The sequence below is a fragment of the Vigna unguiculata genome, chromosome 6, assembly GCF_004118075.2.
Source record: "Vigna unguiculata cultivar IT97K-499-35 chromosome 6, ASM411807v1, whole genome shotgun sequence".
Classification (NCBI taxonomy): domain Eukaryota; kingdom Viridiplantae; phylum Streptophyta; class Magnoliopsida; order Fabales; family Fabaceae; genus Vigna; species Vigna unguiculata.
In genome coordinates, this window is record NC_040284.1 from 3,597,652 (window position 1) to 3,603,599 (window position 5,948).

The 5,948-nt window shown below is 32.6% G+C and overlaps 1 pseudogene; it reads right to left on the reverse strand.

The window, feature by feature from the left end:
- Positions 1-492: 492 nt before the first annotated feature.
- Positions 493-3,140, reverse strand: LOC114188301 (annotated as a pseudogene).
- Between the last annotated feature and the right edge of the window lie 2,808 nt (positions 3,141-5,948).

The following is a 5,948-nucleotide window of genomic DNA, read 5'->3' on the forward strand; positions in this document are numbered from 1 at the left end:
AACATCTAGACATAGATTTTAGGTATAATTACTGATTTGGTACCCCAACTTTTCAGAATGTTCAATTTGGTACCTGAACTTTAGGAATATTCAATTTGGTACCCAAATGTTTTAAACGGGTTTATATTAGTACCTTTCGTTAAGCATTCCTTAACAATTTGGCTACTGTTGAGGTGGCACTGTGCAACAAAGACGTGGCAGAAAGAAGGGTTGTGCATGTGGATTTAGTGGTAAAAAAAATTACGAAGTAAATTATTTTGTAAGAAAATTTTGAAAGCATGTTTATACCGAATTGGGGAAAAAAATTAGGGCAAGAGTGAAATGTAATCGTGATGCTGAAGGAAAAATTAGGACAGAAAGTGTGTATAATCTGAAAGCTGGAATTGGGAATTAGGGTTCTGAATTAGTGTGTATAATCCAGCAGTTCTTTTGAAACTGGAGACCAGCACATAATGTGCTGCATAAAAAATGCATCAAGATTGTCTTACTTCATTATATTTGAACTATCTTGTGGTTCATGTATCTAAACCGGCAAACCTCATCAAAAAAATCATCAGCACTATTATCAATGCTCTTCATCTGAAGAATCTTGATAACCATGGTCCTTAGATTTTTGTCGTACTTTAACATGGATTCAAGAGTGTTCATCTTTTATTCAGCATTTAATGGTGATCTCATTGTGATCACTACCTCCTCCAAACATGGAATTAAAAATCCTGGATCCCCCTGCATATGAACATCTTCATTAGATAAGATTAAATAGAACAACCTTAATCAGATTAATAATATAAAAAATGTCACTATAAATTTACATGTTTCAGACTGTTTTTCTGACAAAGTGCTATGAACATGGCTCCATGGATGTCAAATTTGCGCAGGTGGGGATGGCTGTTGAAAAAATCAACAAAATCAACCTCGGGAAAGGGTTGAAGAGCCTCGAAGTTCCCAGTGAATTCCACCTTCATAAAAAGATGCTTCACTTCACTTGCCAATTTCAAAATTTTGCATATTGCATCCCAACACCATTGAATCCCCCTCATAGACAAGAACTCCAAAGCTGGAAGGTTTCCAATCTCAACCATGTAAACTCTCCATGGAATCAATTAACCATGAAAAGAGGAGAGAATATTAGGCGTTGGGCTTACTAATCAAAAAAGAAAATTACATTGTAGGTTACTCTGGAACAAAAGAAAAGGCCATTAAAAGAAAAGTGTAAGAATGACTTTAAAATTCAATTACCTGCACTATTGAATATTGAAAGATTCCTTAAATGCTGGGATTCAGGAACCCTAATCCGACTACAACCTTGTACCTCAAGAGATACAATTTTGGATGAGGTTAGTGTTAGTGAACAACTCCTCAAGCCATAGAAATCCAGCTTACACTCCTCCAAATAGGGAAGGTCAATTGAGATTGTTCTAACCCCTTCTTTTCTAAATTCTGCTCTAGTGCGTGACTTAAATCACGAAGATAGAATTCACAGTGGGAAAGAACATCAAAGAAGAACATGAGTAAATTTTTTAACTTGAACCAGATTTGGGTAAATAATTTTACATGTTATGTTTTAATGATTAGTAGACCCTGTTTATATTTCAATCCACTAGGCTTATATTTTCCATCTATTTTGGTTCTATCATGAGCACAAAGAAGAGGAGGAATTCATGGGTATTGAGGCCATGAGGGTTGAAGAACAAAAGAGAATTATCGAAGAGCACCTGGATTATACATACTAATTCAGAACCCTAATTCCCAATTCCAGCTTTTTGCCACGTCTCTACTGCACAGTGCCACCTCAATAGAAGCCAAACGACATTAAGAAGTGTTTAACAAAAGGTACTAATATAAACCCGTTTAAAAATTTGGGTACTAAATTGAACATTTCTAAAGTTCGGGTACCAAATTGAAGATTCTGAAAAAGTTGGGGTACCAAATTAGTAATTATACCTAGATTTTACAATAAGAACATTTCTCGTGTCTTAAAGACCCTTTTCTACCCTATTGCTACATTTCTAACGTAACACCCCAATTTGAGATGTCACGGAAAGTTATAAAATGTACAGTTTTAGCGGAAAACGATTATTAACAAAACGTACTTAAGTAAAAAATTCAAATTTAATTATAAGATTTTGTAGTTCAAAACATGAATTTTCTAAAACTTTCCAAATGACAATGTCAAGTAAAAGAAATTACATCGTTTTTAACCATTGTTTTAAAAGAACTTAGTAAAAAAAAGAATAAAATCCCGAATTCACCCGTTCCTTTCGTCAATCTATTCCACACCATAAGCATATGCATTATCACCTACTATCGTATAACACACGTCATGCGATCATCGCACACACAACAAACACACAAACAAACAAATAGGGGTAAGCTAACCATAATTAATGATATATAAATGAACTTTAGCAAAATAAAAATTTTAGGTAATGCTCATCATCACATCTAAGTAAAATACTTAAGCATAACAATCACAACCACGTTCTGGTTTTCATGTCACCTGTTACCTCACCACATCATCTAGTTTCCTAGAACCAACGAGTTTGAGTCGTCCTTTCATCTTAGCACCAAACCTATCTCCTTTATTCCATAAGGACTTACGAGTAAAAACTTCGATACATCACACACTAAGAACTATACTCAGCAACATGCCAGAATTAAGGCGAAACATTTGTACCCTCTCTATTGTCTCATACAAAAGAGAGAGTGCAACACTTGAACTTATTCTCTTTCATTGCCTCACGTAGGTGAAGATGACCCATTTCCACTGTCTCACACAAGCGAAAGAGTCATCTCTGGATCTCTAGGTATAATGAAAAAACCTCACAACCAATACATTCAAGCAACAAACCCAATGAGTGGTTTCCAAACCCAAAAAAGCAACAAACAACTAAAGTACTAAGCCACTATTTTAATTTTATAACCATGTAACTGAAATATAACATATAACTAAGGAAAAACATATCATTGACATTGCAACTATAGCTATATAACTCACAATCAACAAAAATACCATCACATGATATAAGGCAAAAATAAAGCTAAAAAACACACCACTCCTCTAATCAATGTCCAACGCCTCACCTGGTGAGCTAGTTACTAACCTGAATATCAAGGTAGAAATCCACGTGAAACAACATGTACCACACATAAAAGTACCCAAATAAATATGTATCCTCTGGCCCCTTAACTTTATAATATAATCTTTGATAATTTTAACTGTAGCTATTTCTAACAAGGAAAGGACGTAAACGACTGCACTTATCCCACTAAACTACACACCACACCACGTGAAACATCACACTGCCACGGGAATATCCTTGTGTATTCTTAAAAATATACCATAAAGTACCCAATCATAATATAATATGTTAGTGGAAGCAAAAGAGACCATGCAACCAACCAAAACCTAGCTCCTCACGTAGACTTAAGCCACCATAAAATAACACATGTTTGCCTAAAACCAGAACCCAAATGAAACAACAATTACATGCAACTAAACGTGTGATAGGAACATAAGAAAACAAAGAATGAGAAATAATTTGTTAAATTATATTAATTTAATATTTGGTTAATGTAATTTAAAGAATAACTTTAATGTAAAGATTCTAATGTGATTATTAATAGAATATAAATGTATTAAAGTTATAGAAATTATTTTAGATTTATTAAATTAATTCTCTCACTTCTCATTTCATAGGATATTATAGTATTTTATTAAAGTTTTAAAATACTAGAAATTAATATGATAGTTACTTCTGGAAAAAAGTGGTAGGGAGTTACCTTCCAACATAGAACGTAAAGAAAAGTGACTTTGACAGAAGAAGACTTTGTATTTGACAATTCTATATCATCAAGAAGCCATTAAAGAAAAGTAAGAGAAGAAAAAATATTGATAAAAAAAACTTTGCAATGGATTGAGGGAAGTTCCTGAACTCTTCTAATAGTATAGTTGTGAGAATCATAATTTCTAAAAGTTCCTGTATAATAGAGTAGTTTCTTGATTAGAAAATTAAAACTACATAAAAGATTTTACATTAGTATCAGAACCAGATTTAAAAATTTATGATTCTCCATTAGAGGTATTTTTTCTAATTATAAAACCCTAATTATAAAATTTAAGGATTTTAATTTTGAATTGGTTTTTATCAAATTGGGTGCATGATTTACTATTTGATGCACTGTAAAGTTTGTGTTGTATGGTATGTGCACAAATTTTAATTTTTCCTTTTATGCTTTATTAATTGGATTAATTATGTGTCTTTTCGTGGTTCAATTCCACACTTTTTTTTCCGCTGTGCATTGGAGTTGAATTGAGAACTTTGATTAACATGAATCGATAAAGCAAAATTTGGATTGCACATGAATAGGAAAGTCACTTTTATGTTTACGTTGGATTTAGATTGAAAAGTTTTCCAAGTTTTGAGTGCTTTGAATTTGGAAAAGCATTACATTCCCTGTCACGCATGGTATGGTTTTGCTTCACAAACTAATTATAAGTAATTGTTAGATGTGATTGGATAAGCAAAAATCTTGAATTTCGTGTGATTTCAAATTCTAATCGAAATCTAATTGAAAAGTAAATTCAATTCATAAAAATTTTGAATTAAGAAAAGAAATGTTCATTGTCATATAAGAGTGACTATGAACATTGTATTTAATTTAGGAATTAAATGTATGGTAAATTTGTAATCACCAAAGTGATAAAATTTTATTTTTTAATTAATTCCAAAGTAAAGTTAAATTATCGTAATTACTCATGAAATAAAGGATGTTAAATTATGGATTTATTGAAAGTTACTGTTATAAGGTATATATGGATTGATTGTCAATTAAAGTACATATATTTTATCATCTTAATTGTATGATATATGTCACTTTAAGCATCATCCAAAGGTGAACTTAAATGCATGACTAGTGTAGTTATTTGTTTGAATCTACTAAATTTATCAAAGCTTATGTGTGCGAACTTATATTTTTGTACAACTTCCATGAATATGTGTGGTCTAGGCAGTGATGTGATCAAGTTCAATGGCTTGAATTATGCTGATTGGTACGAACAAATCCAATTTCAATTGGGTGTGTTCAACTTAAATTTAGCCATAGTTATGGATGAAATGCCCCCAGTCATCAATAAGACCAATACAATAGATGAAAAGACTCTTTGTGAGGCTTGACAAAGGTCTAACAGGTTGTTTTTGGACTTGATGTGCATGACCATGACAAAGAATGCGAAGCCATCTATGCCCAAGAACAAAAATCCAAAGGAATTTATAAGGTTTATTAAGGAGTATTCACAGTCGGACATTACTGATAAGTCCATTGCGAAAACTCTCATGAGTGAGCTGACAACCAAAAGTTTGATTGGTCACAACCCATTCATAATCATGTAACATGGATGGCAAATATAGCTGCAAAGTTGAAGTCTGTGGGAATGGAGGTGAATGAATCATTTTTGGTATAGTTTATTATACACTCTCTTCCTCTTGAGTTTGGCCAAGTGAATTATAACACTATTAAAGATAAATGGAACTTTCAGGAAATTAAAGCCATGTTAGTTCAAGAGGAAGGAAGGCTCAAGAAAGTGAAGGATCATTCAATTCATCTCATGACTCATGATGGTTCTAGTTCTAGCAAAGCTAATCCAGGAAAGAAGAACAAGAAGGACAAAGCCCCAATGAAAGTTAATGAGGGCAGAATCAAGAAGGACTAGAAATGCTTCTTTTGCAAGAAGGTGGGTCACTTCAAGAAAGATTATCCGAAAAGGAAATCTTGGTTTGAAAAGAAAGGTACATTTTATGTTTTTGTAAGTTTTGAAACAAATATCATTGAAATGGCAAATAATACTTGGTGGTTAGATTCTAGAGCTACCACTCATGTTTCTAATATTATGCATGGATTTCTTTCAATTCAACCCATGAAAGGAACTAAAAAGTATTTATATATGG